The following is a 17,393-nucleotide window of genomic DNA, read 5'->3' on the forward strand; positions in this document are numbered from 1 at the left end:
TGAGTCTAGTTTCAAAATCTTCAAACCGTTTATCATTTGGATATTTATACAAGACGTTATGGGTGTTTAAAGAGAAGGTGTCCGACAAGGAACAATTTTAATAGGATGTACAGCTTGTATAGCACAAGTGCAAGGTACAACTCGACGAAGCACAGACAGATTCTTTTATACACGGATTTAGCTCATTTTTCTTCATTTCTTTAAAGTATGGACGATTTTTGGGGAGCTTCAAGAGGGGATTTTCATCATCAATGTGAAGGTAAGTTATCCCCACCTATTTTGAGTTAAGTACATCAATTATGTATGGATTTGAGCATGAAAATTGTAGAAAAATTGAGGATTTAGGCCTAGGGATTTGAAAATAAGATTTGGTGATTTGAGGGGTCAAATGAACTCCGATTTTGGTAAACTTTATATGTACGGACTCGTGGTGAGACGAGGAATCCGATGATGTGACTTTCGTAATTTTTCGAGAAGTGGGCTCGGGGCTCGGTATATGCAAATTTCATGATTTTCGATATTTTTCGAGTCTTTTCGATTGGGTTATATTACCTTAGCCTATTGTAATATATTCCTTGTGGTATTGGCAAGATTCGCCACGCGAGGAGGTCGATTCAAAAGGAAATGGCATCGCGGAGTAGACTTTTGGCCGTCTTGAGGTGAGTAATAGATGTAAATGCTGTTCTGAGGGTTTGAAACCCCGGACTTTCACATCGTAATGCTATATTGAGGCGTGACACGCACTCCATGGCGAGTGTGGGGTCGGATACGATTGGGGATTGTGACTTGGTCCATCCCGTGTGATGTTTATACTATACTGGTGATTGATACACATACTTCATTGATATTGTGGGGCTTGATGCCATGTTTGGGGCCTTGTGCTGATTTGTAAAATGCTTCGAGGATTGATATTACTGCTTAGTATGATTTGCATATCATTTAATTTCAGTCCAAGGTTTTAAATGCTGTTTTGCAAATTCAGCCATAATTCTAAGTGTTGAAAACTTAAATGATATTTTTAAATGTATTCCGGGCTGGGAACTTCTGTATTGTAAATGCCCAAGGGACTTACTATATTATTTATGGACTGATTATAAAGTGACTTGAAACAGTGGTAACAATGACATTGTGTGATATGCTTGAAACAGTGGTAACAATGACACTGTGTGATATACTTGAAACAGTGGTAACAATGACACTGTGTGATATACTTGAAATAGTGGTAACAATGACACTGGATGATATACTTGCTTAATTGATATTTTTTTCCGCTACTTTTGATAAATTGGATTAAGTGTTGAATAATGGTCGGGCTTGCCTAGTAGTGTGTTGGGCGCCATCACGACCGGGATTTGGGTCGCGACAAGTTGGTATCAGAGCCTAGGTTACTTGGTATCACGAGTCATGAGCCAGTTTAGTAGAGTCTCGCGGATCGGTACGGAGACATCTGTACTTATCCTCGAGAGGCTGCCGAACCTTTAGTAAAACTTCACATTCTTGAATTCTTATCGTGCGTCCTTGATTCAGCTTGAAAAGAAACTTTTGAAATTCCTTCGGCGTGATCGTATGCACCAACGGGCGCTCAGTATCAGATGTGTCTCGATGGCTTTTGATTCCCCGATCGAGGGGCGAGTGTAATCTCTGTGAGTTTGAAGTTAGACCAGTCTGGAGGACTTGAGGCCAAATCTTTGCCAATGGCTTGAGCACCGAGGTGCTGATTTTGTGAGCAAGTGTTTTGAACTCATATGTTCATTATTGTCCTTGTTAGCCGGAATGGCGGTTGGATATCCACGTGATGAGTATGTTAGTGTTGCGAGGTGTATTTGTACGACTTGGTAGTGGCGAAGAAGCCTACTGGATAGTAGATGAACTGTTAAGTGATTCGTTTCTTATTGTGATTTGTTGAGTAGCCCGAGTTATGGGCGCGTGAAGAATATTTTTCGTGTCTCCTAGTTAGATAAGTCTGGGAGCTGAGATCGCTTCCGTAAATGTATTATGACGAAATCGTTGAGTCAAGGAGACCACCTTGAAGGTCGAAAATATTAAAGGAAGAATATGTTCCTACTTGGTTGAATAGCCCAATAATGGAGGGTTGAAGGGTATTTTCTATGTGTTATGATTCAAATAGGTGCAACGCATGTCCATGTATCAATTTAGATTTATGTAATTGATATGCATTATGATGCTTTGTCAAGTTGTGGATGTGTTGTTAGGATGGTTTTGGTGATTCTTTGGCAGGTGGATAGGACCAATTGCAAAGGAGGCTCTGCCGAAATTTTTGAAAAATTTAGGACTTAGTAAAAAAAAAAGAAATTGGTCGCCTAGAGAGTGGGATTAACTGTTGTGTTAGTAAATGCCAGAATTGCAGAAGAGTTTAAATTCCAGATGATTCGTGTTTCCACGAGCTTATGATGGAGTGAGTTTAATCTCACCATGATATTACGACGGCAATAGAGTATATGTGTTGTCATCTATGGCTTCGAGCCAAGTTGGGGAGCTTGCTGTTGATTAGCTGATTGCACGATTTATTACATGCGTGAATTCTGGTTATTGGCGTATTGGTGGGTTATTGCAGCTACGGAAAAGGACCATGAGTGGTAATTTGAGTAAATGAATTGTTGGATGCATGCTATGGTTAGCCTTATTGGCTCATATTTAGACTTGAGGGAAGATTCATGATTTATGCCTCGTATAGGTGCAGGCTTCGAGGGAAGTGATTCCGTTGGGTGCTTTATCGAGATAGTATTCATATGTTATAAAATTCAGTAGAGTTGGTTGCATTCGGGGCCAAGTCAGAGCTGGGTGGCTCTCAATAGCGGTCCTAGTGAATTAAAGAGGCAAAGTGTGGTGCCTGATGATTTTGAGTCTATAAGTACAGTTAAGAGTCATGCTTTTGAAGCAGCTTATGAAGAAAGACACAGAATGTTCTATGATGTTTTGACTTATAGTGTAGCATTGAGAGACATGAAATGGTCATTGTTTTTGAGACAGTATGGTCTCATGATTTAAGGTAACTCGGGGTGAGTGCGGTTGGAATAAGTTAGGTGTTGAAGGGAGATATTATTATTTCTAAGGCAATCAAGGATAAACTGGAAGGAAGTAGATTGATTAGCCATAGTTGAGTTGGCATATTGGTGTCAGTGATCGGTTCGTTCAGCGTGATCGAGTTATGCATGTGATTTGTGGCGGTGTGTGTGAGGCTTGTCAGCCGTAGTGATTGATGTTATTCTGAATCATTCTTCTGTTAGGGCCTGTTATAAGTAGGCGGATCCCAGAAAGGGTTATAGCGGCTTGGACCACTACTTAGAGATTGGCATATTTGACGGTTATGAGAATTCGCCTGTATATTGCTATAGTTCTCCTGAAGTGAGTTAAATGCAAGGTCTTATGTGATGAAGTATTAGCCTATCGTCGGTTCCAGAGTTGTGATGAAGATCGTGTCTATCGTATATCGGCAAATGAGGTGCAGTGAGTGGTATGGAATTTGAAGTAAGGACCAAGGTTGCAGTTTGGTCAATGACTGTGATGTCACGATCTCGGATGAGCAGTATATGAGTTTCAGTGTTTTGAGTAAGATGGGTATTGACGTCAGTATCACCTGAGGTCGGTGTTCTGTGAGAAAGGCTTTGCATCCTGGTTAGGGATTCTTGATCGCTTTTCAGCGTTAGTGCAGCCGGTGGTTTGGATGTGCAGACCCGTTAATTATTTCGGAAGATGGTGGGAGCTTGTCCCACAGGAATATTGTATAAGTGTGACATGTAGTCACTTGATTAATTAGAAATTTAAACCAAGTATGAGGATTTTGGTAATATCATCCATTTGAGAATTTATGCCTGGAGGGCACTCTGTTTATTGGGTTATGGACCTGTGAAAGATTATTGGCCTAGCTTGGCACGATCAGGATCGACTTGAGGTCGGTGGATAGATTTAAATGTGGAAGTGAGCCTTACGTCAGGCCAGTTGTGTTTATTTCAGCAATGCGCTCTTTATGGAAGGATAGTCGCGGTCTTATTTCGTGGTCAGTTAATTCATGTAAAGATATATTGCACCGTGTGAGTTGTGAGACGGCTTAGTAAATTCCTTATGTGCTGAGGTTCCGCTTAGCGGTGATGTTATATGAGCAGGATGAGACTTAGATTAAGTATCGCACTTCAGTTGTGCTTGAGTTTGTAGCCTATAGCGCTATATGTTTCCTGGGAATGATATTATGCACCTTAGTGTGTTTATGACCGATATTCGGTATTTTGATGTGATGAGCTATTCAGCTCGACGTATATCTCCTTATGTAAGTTCTATATGTGGATCGGGTGGCACACCGCCATGGGTATGTTGTTTGGATCAGGTTGCACGCCGCAACAGTGTGATGTTCAGTTCAGTGCCCATATTGCTTTTGTGTGTTCTGTTTCCCTGTTTTCTGAGGAAGTCTATGTTAGTGTGCGAGTTGAGTAGTTCCTTCTAGAGTTCGCCTTCCTTTTGTATCGCATTCGAATTGATAGCATACTGGCACATTGTGGTGTCTTGTGGGATTTTTGATTATGTCTGAGGTGGCTTATTGCCTGAGCAGTTCGTACTGGTTGAGACGAGGTTACTAGATTTAGGGTCAGTGCAAACTGATTATATGAAGTATATTATAGAGCAAAGATCATTCTTTGGTTTGAGACAAGGTAATGGAACTTGTCAGGAGTATAGATCCAATGAATTATTGATTCAACAGTTGATTATGAATTTCGGCACATCTCTTCAGTCGTATCGGTGTTGTAAAAACTAGAGCAAGACCTATGTAGGTCATGAGATGCAATGGGAGCATCAGATTTGTAGAATTTCGACTATTATGTTTAAAGAATGTTATTGTGGTCCTATGAGTAAAGTGATGCAAAGTGTGAATTTAGCAAAGTTATGCATCCATGTTGGGTACAACGTGTGGAGATTGATATGGTGGTCGTATGATGGAAACAGGCTTGGCAGGAAATTCAGGATGTTGGAATTGGACCTAATGGCTTATTTGCTTGAATAAGGGAGTATACCTACAGAGTTGTCGAGCTAATGTGCTCAACTGAGTGGTGGTAGCACGGGAAGGTGCATGAGGTGTTAAACAAGTGATTTCAGACTACTTTAGTGTAGTTCTCAGCACGTTCGAGGACGAACGTATGTTTAAGTGCGGGAGATTGTCACGACCCGATTGGTCGTTTTGAGCTCCGGCGCGTCATTCAGCAGTTTCAGGCCATGAGCAGCTTCATCTCAGGCATATTGACTTAAGTGTATGGTCAGAATTAAAATTCAGGATGTTTGGAGTCAAATCTAAATGGAAATTCTCATTTTGAAAGCTTAAAATTGAAGAAATGAACTAGGATTGGAATTTTGAGTAAAAGACCTCGGAATTGGGATCCAAAGGTTCCAGCAGGTTCGTATGATGATTTCGTACTTTGGCGTTTGCCCGGATCGGGTATTGGATAATCCGGGAGCGTTTTGGCGCCTATTGTGGAAGATAGCATTTTAGAAGAAATTGCATCAGTTTGGTTTAAAATGCATTTCAGTGTTATTGATGTCTGTTTGGGATTCCGAGACTGGGAGTAGCTCCGTATGGTGATTCTGGATTTGGGAGCGCAATCGGAAGTGAATTCGGAGGTCCGCAGGTCATTTTGGAGTCGTCCGGCTAAAGATGGAAAATTGAAGGTTTTTGAGAAAATTTGGCCGGATGTGGAAATTTTGATATCGGATTCGAAATGCGAATTTTATGGTTTGGATAGCTTCGTTAGGTTATTTGGAACTTAGGAGTGTGTCCGAAATATCTTTGTGTTGAAATATATGAATTATGGGAAAAATTTGAAAAATTTTGATATTTAATATTGTTAAAGTTGACTTTGGTCAACATTTTTGGTAAATAGACCCGTACCCGTGATTTTTCGGTCTCTAAAGGTCCATAGAAAAATATGGGAGTTGAACGTGTTTCCGGAATCGAATTCCGAGGTCCCAGGCCCGAGAAATAAATTTTTTTTCGTGAAATTTTTTTCTGAAAATGTTTAAGGAAAATGAAAATGAAATTTGATCAGAAAGTAATGGTATCGGGCTCGTATTTTGGTTCCGACGCCCGGTACAGGTCATATATATTGGTTAAGCGCTTCCTGTAAAGTTTGCTTACAAACGGACGTTGTTTGACGAGTTTCGGCCTTAAATTGAAAAATTTGAAAGTTTATGAAATTTGAAAGAATTCTTGGATTTAAGCCTCAAATCATTGATTTTGATGTTATTTTGGCGATTTAATCGCTCGAGCAAGTTCGTGTGATGTTTTAAAGTCAGTGTTCATATTTGGTTTGGAGCCCCGAGAGGTCAGGAGTGTTTCGGAGGTGTCTCGGAGTGATTTCGGACTTAGGAAAAATTGCAGAAAATTGAAGAAAATTCTGTTGTACCCAGAAAATTTTAGGTGCGAGTAGTCTATTTTGGAAGCTCATATCTTGTAATCTATAAGAAATCCGAAAAAGTGCAAAAAACGAAAGTTGTAGCCCATACATTCTAGTTTTCGGAAAGTTAAACCTTTCGCGATTTGGATATCATCTCAGAAAGTTACGATGGATCGAAAGGGCCTGCTGGAGCAATTTCAGCAGATTTTACGATACACTTTAGAAGCTCATATCTCGGGATATATAAAGAGTTATATGGTGTACAACCTATCAAATTAAAGATCTTTGAGTCTAGTTTTTAAATCTTCAAACCGTTTGTCATTTGGATATTTAGTTTTTAAATCTTCAAACCGTTTGTCATTTGGATATTTATACAAGACGTTATGGGTGTTTAAACAGAAGGTGTCCGACAAGGAACAATTTTAATAGGATGTACAATTTGTATAGCACAAGTTCAAGGTACAACTCGACGAAGCACAGGCAGATTCTTTTATACACGGATTTAGCTCACTTTTCTTCATTTCTTCATAGTATGGACGATTTTTGGGGAGCTTCAAGAGGGGATTTTCATCATCAATGCGAAGGTAAGTTATCCCCACCTATTTTGAGTTAAGTACATCAATTATGTATGGATTTAAGCATGAAAATTGTAGAAAAATTGAGGATTTAGGCCTAGGGATTTGAAAATAAGATTTGGTGATTTGAGGGGTCAAATGAACTCCGATTTTTGTAAATTTTATATGTACGGACTCGTGGAGAGACGAGGAATCTGGTGATGTGATTTTTGTAATTTTTCGAGAAGTGGGCCCGGGGCTCAGAAATTTTTCAAATTTCGTGATTTTTGATATTTTTCGAGTCTTTTCGATTGGGTTATATTCCCTTAGCTTATTGTAATATATTCCTTGTGGTTTTGGCAAGATTCGACGCGCGAGGAGGTCGATTCGAAAGGAAAGGGCATCGCGGAGTAGACTTTTGGCCGTCTTGAGGTGAGTAATAGATGTAAATGTTGTTCTGAGGGTTTGAAACCCCGGACTTTCACATCGTAGCACTATATTGAGGCGTGACACACACTCCATGGCGAGTGCGGGGTCGGATACGATTGGGGATTGTGACTTGGTCCATCCCATGTGATGTTTATACTATACTAGTGATTGATACACATACTTCATTGATATTACGGGGCTTGATTCCATGTTTGGGGCCTTGTGCCGATTTGTAAAATCCTTCGAGGATTGATATTACTTGTAACGACCCGACCGGTCGTTTTGAGCTCCGGCGCGTCATTCAGCAGTTTGAGGCCATGAGTGGCTTCATCTGAGGTATATTGACTTGTGTGTATGGTCAGAATTAAAATTCAGGAAGTTTGGAGTCAAATATAAATGGAAATTCTCATTTTGAAAGCTTAAAATTGAAGAAATGAACAAGGATTAGAATTTTGAGTAAACGCCCTCGGAATTGGGATCTGAAAGTTCCAGCATGTTCGTATGATGATTTCGGACTTGGGCGTATGTCCGGATTTGGTTTTGGGTAACCCGTGAGCATTTCGGCGTATATTGTGAAAGTTAGTACTTTAGAAGAATTTCATAAATTTGGGTTGGAAGGCATTTCAGTGTTATAGATGTCCGTTTGGGATTCCGAGTCTGGGAATAGATCCGTATGGTGATTCTGGAGTTGGGAGCGCGATCGGAAGTGAATTCGGATGTCCGGAGGTCATTTTGAAATCATTTGGCTAAATATAGAAATTTGAAGGTTTTTTAGAAAATTCGGCCGGAAGTGGAAATTTTAATATCGGGGTCGGAATGCGGTTGCAAAATATGGGGCAAATTCGTAATGTCGAATGTGACTTGTGAGCAAAATTTCAGGTCATTCGGACATCGTTTGGTCGGGTTTTTGATCGAAAGTGTATTTTCGGAAGTTTTTGGAAACTTAGGCTTGAATTCGATGAGTTTTGGGTAATTTGATGTTGTTTGAGGTGTTTTGATGATTTGATCAGGTTTTAATAATGTTATGAATTATGTTGGCATTTTTGGTCGGGGTCCCATGAGGCTCGGATAAGTTTTGGAAGAGTTTTTGGAAGATTTTTGCCGTTTTGAGCATAAGCATGTAATGATCCAAGGGTCTATTTTTAGTTATAGAGATCCAAATTTGATTTTGAGACTTCCAGAATTAAAATCATGAATTATAGGACTGATTTGGAAATTTTGGTTTAATTTCATCTAGTCGCGATTGGGTTTTTGACGTGAAATGTGAGTTAATTTTTTAACGAGCGAAATAGGTATTGAACTGGGCAAACAAGCTCCGAATTGAGTTTCGATTGAAGGGTTGTGTTCGTATTATTATTTGTGACTCATTGGAACAAGAATCGTCTAATTCCGAGTTTGTATGATGGAGTTAGAACCTTTTTAGTGAAAATAAAAGCTGCTGCAATTTCTACTGCTAAGCTGTCTTTGGACAGCAATGTGCAGTCGTGGAGCGTACTTCGGAGACCTATATCTTTTGATCTACAAGAAATTTTGAGATGATTCAAACACGAAAGTTGAATCCCTTTGTATCTAGTTTCCAGAAAGCTAAAGAAACTGTAATTTGGACATTCGTAGAGAAAGTTATGATTGATTGAAGATGACTGGTGGAGCAGTTTCTCCAGAAATTTTCTGATTTCATGGAGCCGATTTAGAAGCTCATATCTCGGGATATATAAAGAGTTATATGGTGTACAACCTATAAAATTAAAGATCTTTGAGTCTAGTTTCTAAATCTTCAAACCGTTTGTCATTTTGATATTTATACAAGACGTTATGGGTGTTTAAATAGAAGGTGTCCGATAAGGAACAATTTTAATAGGATGTACAACTTGTATAAAACAAGTGCAAGGTACAACTCGACGAAGCTTCTTTTAAACACGGATTTGGCTTATTTCTTTCATTTCTTTCATTTGGCTTGGATTATTTTGGAGAGAATTTCAAGGGGGATTTCATCAAGCATCAAAGGTGAGTTGTTTCTACTTATTTCCAAGTTAAATACATGGATTAGAGCTGAAAACTCAAGTAATTTATGGACAAAAATGGTGGTTTAGGGCTTGAAACTTAAGAGAATTAAATGGTGATTTGAGGGGTCAAATGAACTCCGATTTTTGTGAATTTGGTATGTATAGACTCGTGGAGAGATAAGGGTCGTATTGATGTAAAAATTTCTGAATTTCGAGATGTGGGCCCGGGGCTCGGGTTTTGCTAATTTCGGGATTTTCGACATTTTTCGAGTCTTTTCGATTGGGTTATATTCCCTTAGCCTATTGTAATGTATTCGTTGTAGTTTTTACTAGATTCGACGCGCGAAGAGGTCGATTCAAGAGGAAAGGGCATTGCGGACTAGTCTACAGCCGGTTAGAGGTGAGTAATAGATGTAAATGCTATTTTGAGGGTTTGAAACCCCAGACTTTCACATCGTAAAGCTATATTGAGGCGTGACACGCACTCCATGGCGAGTACGGGGTCGGATACTATTGGAGATTGTGACTTGGTCCATCCCGTGTGATGTTTATACTATATTGGTGATTGATACACATACTTCATTGATATTACTGGGCTTGATGCCATGTTTGGGGCCTTGTGCCGATTTGTAAAATCCTTCGAGGATTGATATTACTACTTAGCATGATTTGCATATCATTTAATTTTAGTCCAAGGTTTTAAATGTTGTTTTGCAAACTCAACCATAATTCTAAGTGTTGAAAACTTAAATGATATTTTTAAATGTATTCCGGGCTGGGAACTTCTGTTTTGTAAATGCCCAAGGGGCTTATTATATTATTTTCTGGACTGATTATAAAGTGACTTGAAACAGTGGTAATAATGACACTGTGTGATATACTTGAAACAGTGGTAACAATGACACTATGTGATATACTTGAAACAGTGGTAACAATGACAGTGTGTTATATACTTGAAATAGTGGTAACAATGACACTGGATGATATACTTGAACAGTGGTAACAATGGCACTGTATGATATAAATTGGTCAGGTAACAATGGCTGACCGGTCAGGTAACAATGACTGACCAAGATATTGCGCTTGGGCTGTAGGAGCCCCTCCGGAGTCTGTACACACCCCCAGTGAGCGCCGTCGACGATAAATAAATATGGATGGCTCGGGCTGCACGCCGCAGTGGGTACTGGAATGTACCATCATATGCATTGCATTGCATTCATGTATTTGTATTTATACTGGTGTTTAGCTGCTCAGTTCCATATGTTGCTGTATATTTGGATTTTAGCTTACTTTGTGTATTTACTGGATTTTCTTATCTTCGGACTGTAGTTACTTTTATTACTCACTGGGTCGGAGTACTCACTTTACTCCCTGCACCTTGTGTGCAGATCCAGGGCAGTCTCAGGCTCAGTAGATCCAGTTGATCAGCAGATCCAGCCTCTGGGAGTATCGAGGTAGCTGCACGGCGTTCGCAGCCATTGATCTTCTCCCTCCTATCCTATCTCTTTATTTCCGCATTATCGGACTTTGGATATACCGTGTATTAGGATGATATTCTGTATTCTAGAGGCTCAGATTCGTGACACCGGGTCCTAGTGAGATTATATTGTGTATTTTGTTAAAATCTTCAGTACTTTAATCTTGCTTAATTGATATTTCTTTCCGCTATTTTTGATAAATTGGGTTAAGTGTTGAATAATGGTCGGGCTTGCCTAGTAGTGTGTTGGGCGCCATCACGGCCGGGATTTGGATAGTGACAAAGTTGGTATCAGAGCCTCGGTTACTTGGTCTCACGAGTCATGAGCCGGTTTAGTAGAGTCTCGTGGGTCGGTACGGAGACGTCTGTACTTATCCGAGGGAGGATGCAGAACCTTTAGGAAAACTTCACATTCTTGAATTCTTATCGTGCGTCCTCGATTCAGCTTGAAAAGAAACTTTTGAAATTCCTTCTGCGTGATCGTATGCAACAACGGGCGCTCAGTATCAGATGTGTCTCGATGGCTTTTGATTCCCCGATCGAGGGGCGAGGTGTAATCTCTGTGAGTTTGAAGTTAGACCAGTTAGGAGGACTTGAGGCCAAATCTTTGCCAATGGCTTGAGTACCGAGGTGCTGATTTTGTGAGCAAGTGTTTTGAACTCATATGTTCATTATTGTCCTTGTTAGCCGGAATGGCGGTTGGATATCCACGTGATGAGTATGTTAGTGTTGCGAGGTGTATTTGTACGACTTGGTAGTGGCGAAGAAGCCTACTGGATAGTAGATGAACTGTTAAGTGATTCGTTTCTTATTGTGATTTGTTGAGTAGCCCGAGTTATGGGCGCGTGAAGAATATTTTTCGTGTCTCCTAGTTAGATAAGTCTGGGAGCTGAGATCGCTTCCGTAAATGTATTATGACGAAATCGTTGAGTCAAGGAGACCACCTTGAAGGTCGAAAATATTAAAGGAAGAATATGTTCCTACTTGGTTGAATAGCCCAATAATGGAGGGTTGAAGGGTATTTTCTATGTGTTATGATTCAAATAGGTGCAACGCATGTCCATGTATCAATTTAGATTTATGTAATTGATATGCATTGTGATGCTTTGTCAAGTTGTGGATGTGTTGTTAGGATGATTTTGGTGATTCTCTGGCAGGTGGATAGGATCTATGGCTTCGAGCCAAGTTGGGGAGCTTGCTGTTGATTAGCTGATTGCACGGTTTATTACTTGCGTGAATTCTGGTTATTGGCGTATTGGTGGGTTATTGCAGCTACGAAAAAGGACCATGACTGGTAATTTGAGTAAATGAATTGTTGGATGTATGCTATGGTTAGCCTTATTGGCTCATGTTAAGACTTGATGGAAGATTCATGATTTATGCCTCGTATAGCTGCAGGCTTCGAGGGAAGTGATCCCTCTGGGTGCTTTATCGAGAGGGTATTCATATGTTATAAAATTCAGAAGAGTTGGTTGCATTCGGGGCCAAGTAAGAGCTGGGTGTCTCTCGATAGCGGTCCTAGTTAATTCAAGAGGTAAAGTGTGGTGCCTAATGATTTTGAGTCTATAAGTACGTTTAAGAGTCAAGCTTTTGAAGTAGCTTATGAAGAAAGGCACAGAATGTTCTATGATGTTTTGACTTGCGGTGTAGCATTTGAGAGACATGAAATGGTCATGGTATTTGAGACAGCATGGTCTCGTGATTTAAGGTCACTTGGGGTGAGTTGGTTGAAATAAGTTATGTGTTAAAGGGAGATATTATTATTTCTAAGGCAATCAAGGATAAATTGGAAGGAAGTAGATTGATTAGCCATAGTTGAGTTGGTATACTGGTGTCAGTGATCGGTTCGTCCAGCATGATCGAGTTATGCATGTGAGGCTTGTCGGCCGCAGTGATTGATGTTATTCTGAAGCATGCTTTTGTTAGGGCCTATTATGAGTAGGCGGACCCCAGAAAGTGTTATGGTGGCTTGGACAACTACTTAGAGATTGGCATATTCGACGATTATGAGGATTCGCATGTATGCTGCTATAGTTCTCCTGAAGTGAGTTAAATGGAAAGTCTTATGTGATGAAGTATTAGCCTATCGGCGGTTCCAGAGTTGTGATGGAAATCGCGTCTATCGTATATTGGCACGTGAGGTGCAGTGAGTGGTATGGAATTTGAAGTAAGGACCAAGGTTGCAGTTTGGTCAATGACTGTGATGTCACGATCTCGGATGAGCAGTATATGAGTTTCAGTGTTTTGAGTAAGATGGGTATTGACGTCAGTATCACCTGAGGTCGGTGTTCTGTGAGAAAGGCTTTGCATCCTGGTTAGGGATTCTTGATCGCTTTTCAGCGTTAGTGCAGCCGGTGGTTTGGATGTGCAGACCCGTTAATTATTTCGGAAGATGGTGGGAGCTTGTCCCACAGGAATATTGTATAAGTGTGACATGTAGTCACTTGATTAATTAGAAATTTAAACCAAGTATGAGGATTTTGGTAATATCATCCATTTGAGAATTTATGCCTGGAGGGCACTCTGTTTATTGGGTTATGGACCTGTGAAAGATTATTGGCCTAGCTTGGCACGATCAGGATCGACTTGAGGTCGGTGGATAGATTTAAATGTGGAAGTGAGCCTTACGTCAGGCCAGTTGTGTTTATTTCAGCAATGCGCTCTTTATGGAAGGATAGTCGCAGTCTTATTTCGTGGTCAGTTAATTCATGTAAAGATATATTGCACCGTATGAGTTGTGAGACGGCTTGGTAAATTCCTTATGTGTTGAGGTTCCGCTCAGCGGTGATGTTATATGAGCAGGATGAGACTTAGATCATGTATCGCACCTCAGTTGTGCTTGAGTTTGTAGCCTATAGCGCTATATGTTTCCTTGGGAATGATATTATGCACCTTAGTGTGTTTATGACCGATGTTCGGTATTTTGATGTGATGAGCTATTCAGCTCGACGTATATCTCCTTATGTGAGTTCTATATGTGGATCGGGTGGCACACCGCCATGGGTATGTTGTTTGGATCGGGTTGCACGCCGCAACAGTGTGATGTTCAGTTCAGTGCCCATATTTTCTTTTGTGTGTTCTGTTTCCCTGTTTTCTGAGGAAGTCTATGTTAGTGTGCGAGTTGAGTAGTTCCTTCTAGAGTTCGCCTTCTTTCTGTATCGCGTTCAAATTGATAGCATACTGGCACATTGTGGTGCCTTGTGGGATTTTTGATTATATCTGAGGTGGCTTATTGCCTGAGCAGTTCGTGCTGGGTGAGACGAGGTTACTAGATTTGGGGTCTGTGCAAACTGATTATATGAACTATATTATAGAGCAAAGATCATTCTTTGGTTTGGGACAAGGTAATGGAACTTGTCAGGAGTGTAGATCCAATGAATTGTTGATTCAGCAATTGGTTGTGAATTTCGGCACATCTCTTCGGTCGTATCGGTGTTGAAAAAAAATATATAAAAAAAAAAACTAGAGCAAGACCTGTGTAGATCATGAGATGCAATGGGAGCATCAGATTCATGTAATTTCGACCATTATGTTTAAAGAATGTTATTGTGGTTCTATGAGTAAGTGATGCAAAGTGTGAATTCAGCAAAGTTATGCAGTCATGTTTGGGTACAACATGTGGAGATTGATATGGTGGTCGTATGATGGAAACAGGCTTGGCATGGAAATTCAGGATGTTGGAATTGGGCCTAATGGCTTATTTGCTTGAATAAATAAGTATATCTATAGAATTATCGAGCTAATGTGCTCAACGGAGTAGTGGTAGCATGGGAAGGTGCATGATGAGTTAAACAAGTGATTGTGGACTACTTCAGTGTAGTTCTCAGCACGTTCGAGGACGAACGTATGTTTAAGTGGGGGAGATTGTAACGACCCGACCGGTCGTTTTGAGCTCCGGCGCGTCATTCAGCAGTTTGAGGCCATGAGCGGCTTCATTTCAGGTATATTGACTTGTGTGTATGGTCAGAATTAAAATTCAGGAAGTTTGGAGTCAAATCTAAATGGAAATTCTCATTTTGAAAGCTTAAAATTGAAGAAATCAACTAGGATTAGAATTTTGAGTAAACGACCTCAGAATTGGGATCTGAAAGTTCCAGCATGTTTGTATGATGATTTCGAACTTGGGCGTATGTCCGGATTTGGTTTTGGGTAACCCGTGAGCATTTCGGCGTATATTGTGAAAGTTAGTACTTTAGAAGAATTTCATAAATTTTGGGTTGGAAGGCATTTCAGTTTTATAGATGTCCGTTTGTGATTCCGAGTCTGGGAATAGATCCGTATGGTGATTCTGGAGTTGGGAGCGCGATCGGAAGTGAATTCGGATGTACGGAGGTCATTTTGAAGTCATTTGGCTAAATATAGAAATTTGAAGGTTTTTGAGAAAATTCGACCGGAAGTGGAAATTTTGATATCGGGGTCGGAATGCGGTTCCGAAATATGGGGCAAGTCCGTAATGTCGAATGTGACTTGTGTGCAAAATTTCAGGTCATTCGGACATCGTTTGGTCGGGTTTTTGATCAAAAGTGTATTTTCGGACGTTTTTGGAAACTTAGGCTTGAATTCGATGAGTTTTGATTAATTTGATGTTGTTTGAGGTATTTTGATGATTTGAGCAGGTTTTAATGATGTTATAAATTATGTTGGCATTTTTGGTCGGGGTCCCATGAGGCTCGGATAAGTTTTGGAAGAGTTTTTGGAAGAGTTTTGCCATTTTGAGCATAAGCTTGTAATGATCCAAGGGTCTATTTTTAGTTCTAGAGATCCAAATTTGATTTTGAGACTTCCAGAATTAAAATAATTAATTATAGGACTGATCTGGAAATTTTGGTTTAATTTCATCTAGTCGCGATTGGGTTTTTGACGTGAAATGTGAGTTAATTGTTTAACGAGCGAAATAGTTATTGAACTGGGCAAACGAGCTCCGAATTGAGTTTCTATTGAGGGGTTGTGTTCGTATTATTATTTGGGACTCATAGGAACAAGAATCGTCTAATTCCGAGTTCGTATGATGGAGTTAGAGCCTTTTTAGTGAAAATAAAAGCTGCTGCAATTTTTGCTGCTAAGCTGTCTTTGGACAGCAATGTGCAGTCGTGGAGCATACTTCGGAGACCTATATCTTTTGATCTATAAGAAATTTTGAGATGATTCAAAAACGAAATTTGTATCCCTTTGTATATAGTTTCTAGAATGTTAAAGAAATTGTAATTTGGACATTCGTAGAGAAAGTTATGATTGAATGAAGATGACTGGTGGAGCAGTTTCTCCAAAAAAATTCTGATTTCATGGAGCCGTTTTAGAAGCTCATATCTCGGGATATATAAAGAGTTATATGGTGTACAACCTATAAAATTAAAGATCTTTGAGTCTAGTTTCTAAATCTTCAAACCGTTTGTCATTTGGATATTTATACAAGACGTTATGGGTGTATAAACAGATGGTGTCCGATAAGGAACAATTTTAATAGAATGTACAACTTGTATAGAACAAGTGCAAGGTACAACTCGACGAAGCACGGGCAGAATCTTTTAAACACGGATTTGGCTTATTTCTTTCATTTCTTTCATTTGGCTTGGATTATTTTGGAGAGAATTTCAAGGGGATTTCATCAAGCATCAAAGGTGAGTTGTTTCTACTTATTTCCAAGTTAAATACATGGATTAGAGCTGAAAACTCAAGTAATTTATGAACAAAAATGGTGGTTTAGGGCTTGAAACTTAAGAGAATTAAATGGTTATTTGAGCGGTCAAATAAACTCCGATTTTTCTGAATTTGGTATGTATAGACTCGTGGCGAGATAAGGGTCGTATTGATGTAAAAATTTCTGAATTTCGAGACGTGGGCCCGGTGCTCGGTTTTGCTAATTTCGGGATTTTGACATTTTTTGAGTCTTTTCGATTGGGTTTTATTCCCTTAGCCTATTGTAACGTATTCGTTGTGGTTTTGACTAGATTCGAAGCACGAAGAGGTCGATTCAAGAGGAAAGGGCATTGTGGACTAGTCTACGGCCGGTTAGAGGTGAGTAATAGATGTAAATGTTGTTCTGAGGGTTTGAAACCCCGGACTTTCACATCGTAAAGCTATATTGAGGCGTGACACGCTCTCCATGGTGAGTGCGGGGTTGGATACTATTGGAGATTGTGACTTGGTCCATCTCGTGTGATGTTTATACTATACTGGTGATTGATACACATACTTCATTGATATTACTGGGCTTGATGCCATGTTTGGGGCCTTGTGCCGATTTGTAAAATCCTTCGAGGATTGATATTACTGCTTAGCATGATTTGCATATCATTTAATTTCAGTCCAAGGTTTTAAATGTTGTTTTGCAAACTCAGCCATAATTCTAAGTGTTGAAAACTTAAATGATATTTTTAAATGTATTCCGGGCTGGGAACTTCTGTTTTGTAAATGCCCAAGGGGCTTATTATATTATTTTCTGGACTGATTATAAAGTGACTTGAAACAGTGGTAACAATGACACTGTGTGATATACTTGAAACAGTGGTAACAATGACACTGTGTGATATAC

The 17,393-nt window shown here is 39.8% G+C and overlaps 1 long non-coding RNA gene across 2 annotated transcripts in view; it reads left to right on the forward strand.

Moving 5' to 3' along the window:
- The first annotated feature begins 212 nt into the window (after nucleotides 1-212).
- Nucleotides 213-17,393, forward strand: part of LOC138880503 (uncharacterized) — a 170,021-nt gene continuing 152,840 nt past the window's right edge. For both annotated transcript variants that reach the window (XR_011403207.1, XR_011403208.1), the window contains exons 1-2: nucleotides 213-259; nucleotides 7,317-7,384. This is a non-coding gene — a long non-coding RNA (uncharacterized lncRNA). The remainder of the gene's footprint in view (nucleotides 260-7,316; nucleotides 7,385-17,393) is intronic.

The sequence above is a fragment of the Nicotiana sylvestris genome, chromosome 10 (genome assembly GCF_000393655.2).
Source record: "Nicotiana sylvestris chromosome 10, ASM39365v2, whole genome shotgun sequence".
In the NCBI taxonomy this organism is placed as follows: domain Eukaryota; kingdom Viridiplantae; phylum Streptophyta; class Magnoliopsida; order Solanales; family Solanaceae; genus Nicotiana; species Nicotiana sylvestris.